This window comes from Cyprinus carpio, chromosome B22 (genome assembly GCF_018340385.1).
Source record: "Cyprinus carpio isolate SPL01 chromosome B22, ASM1834038v1, whole genome shotgun sequence".
Lineage (NCBI taxonomy): Eukaryota > Metazoa > Chordata > Actinopteri > Cypriniformes > Cyprinidae > Cyprinus > Cyprinus carpio.
Window position 1 is genome coordinate 30,278,303 of NC_056618.1, and position 2,731 is coordinate 30,281,033.

At 35.0% G+C, this 2,731-nt stretch overlaps 1 pseudogene; it reads right to left on the reverse strand.

Moving 5' to 3' along the window:
* Positions 1-490: 490 nt before the first annotated feature.
* On the reverse strand, positions 491-2,460 carry LOC122134357 (annotated as a pseudogene).
* Positions 2,461-2,731: the final 271 nt, after the last annotated feature.

Sequence of the window (2,731 nt, forward strand, 5' to 3'; positions counted from 1 at the left end):
ATTTCCCTCACACTTATTGCTCAACACTGCTGTGACGTTTCAAACGTGGAGTTTCATTCTATTTATGAGGTAATCTACAGCTGGCACTGTAACCATTTATACAGTAGCCTGTTGTAGCTTCATTTGCACACATGCAGTTATGTTTCAGTCTATTCTACTGTACAGACATAAAGGATGCAGCCATGTTTTCATGTCTTGACCCTCTTAACTTCTGTTGTTTGTCTTTCCGAGGGACCAAGTGTAGGTATTAGCTACAAATAATAATAATAATAATAAATAAATAAAATAAAACAGGAACAAAACAAAACCAGAGAGGTAAAGATAAATCGCTGGTCTTGTGATTACAGTGTAATGCGTCTTTAAAGTAATTCATGTGACTCCAGTGGTTTAACCTAAACTTTTTTTAATGGCTTATTATATATATATATGAACAAATAAAGCACTTGCATCACTTCATAAAATTGAGGTTAAACCATTGGAGTCACATGGATTCATTTAATGATGTCTTTATACATATCTGAACTTTGAAAGTGTTAGTTGCAGTATGCTGTCAGTGGAAGGACAGAAAGCTCTTGGATTTCATTAAAAAGATCTTAATTTCTGTTCCAAAGATTAACTAAGGTCTTACTAGTATGGAATGACACAAGGGTGAGTAATTAATGACAGAATTTATTTATTTTGTGCAGAACTAACTTTTTAAGATCATTTTAGTTAAATGATGATGAATGTAGTAAAATGAACTCAAATTAAAAGTTTCATGAAATATTATTCTTCAAGACATTTTTTAGCATTTTATTCACAAATGTCTTTTATTGTGTTTAAAATGTATGAGAGTTCTGCCATTTCAACAATGGTGTTTGCATTCTCACAGCTTGCTCTTGCTGCCTTTATTATAGCATCTCCCACAGAATCAGATTCTTCTGCCACTTGATATCCAGTGATTGCTCCTCCAACACATCCTGAGAGAGCCGCAGCTCCGAGAACACCGGCAGTGATTCCTGAACCCACTGCTGCTCCGATGCCAGCACCAGCAGCCACTTCCACCCCAAAGACTTTCACCGCTGATGCAAACTTTGCTGCTTTGAGTAAAGCCACAACAGTTACCACTGCGATGCCGATGCCCAGGAAAGCACCGATCAGTGTCCCTGTGGTCACTCCGGCAAGCCTAGTGAGAAGTTTTTTATAAACATTTTCTTTAGCTTTTCCTTTTTTCTCTTCTGCATGCAAATTGTCCTCTATATTTTCAGTCTCTTCTTGAATTTCTTCCTCCACCATCTGAAGCAGCTCATTGTTAAAGCAACCTTTCTCACTTCCCTTCAGATTCTTCTCAAAGGTCCTCAACAGCTTTTTCACCTGAACTCTGTTGCTCCTGTAACCCCAGCAGCGTTTTCTCCAGTGTTTGTTGTCAATAACATGACAGCGACCTCCACAGTTTTCAACAAGCTGCTGTAGTTTTGGACTCTACTTCACAAATTCCTCAATGGTTTGACCTTCTAGATCTTCACCGTGAGTGAATAAAACTGATATGTGTTTAAGGATATCACCACACTGCTCAAAATATGAATTCATAATATCCACAATCTCCATTTCTTGTTTGGTGTATCTTGAAACCTTTAGAATCATTATTATCATGTCAGGACTTGGACCCATTTCAGTGATGGATTTAATGATTTCAGCTCTGATGGCATCCTCAGTAACAACTGTGTCAAAAATCCCAGGTGTGTCAATAACAGTGATTTTTCTCCCAAAAACCATCGTATTTCCACTCACACAGTCTGCAGTTGCAGTCATTGATGTAGGTGAAGCTTTACTCTTGAATATTCGCTTTCTAAGGATTGTATTCCCAGCGCTGCTCTTGCCAACTCCTGTCTTCCCAAAAAGGACAATCCTTCTCTCAGGTCTAGATTCTTTACCTTTTGGAAGAAAACACAAGTATTTTGTTACGAAACTGTTGTTTACCTCATAAAAAAATAAGTTGCTGCCTTAAATATTTAAGTACAATCAACTTAAAATAAATGTATATAATAAATAAATTTCAACTTAAATTACATTAAACTGAATTTAAAAATGAGTTGTATCTTGTATAACTGATAAAAAAAGTGAAAGTAATGGAAAACATGTTGCCATAACTTGTTTTACAATGTAATGGTTTCAAGGCATTATGTATACTGCATTTTATTGTATCCCAAACTACCTGTTGAAACATTTGTGTCAAGCAAATATGAATTCTATTAACTTAATCACTTTTCATGTAATTTACAGTGCAAAACAGGCACAAATGTATTTTAGAGTTATTTCATGCCATTATTTCTTACCTCCCATTATTCTTGTCCTTTAAAGAAGCTCTGTAATCTGTGAAACAAGGTGTGTTGCATTTATTAAATTGTCATTTCTTTTTAAATAAGCATTGCTCTGAATACAAAACAAAAACTGGACCAAACAGTTTTGAGATGCATGAAAGATTTTAAAAACATTTTGATTTCAAAGACTATTGCTAAAACTCTTAAAATTAGTTTTGTAGACAAAAATCAACAGAATTTCTTTAAAAAACAAAAAGTACATGATCCTCCTTCAGTAATGTTTATAAAATGCACCTGATGTTGAATGAATGAATCCCGGTGAATTCAGAATGAGCAAAGCTGAAATCTAGACAAAGAAGAAGCTTAAATATGTTGTCACGTGTTTTACTCACCACATTACCATACTTCCTTAAGTGTTTATATGACTTTAA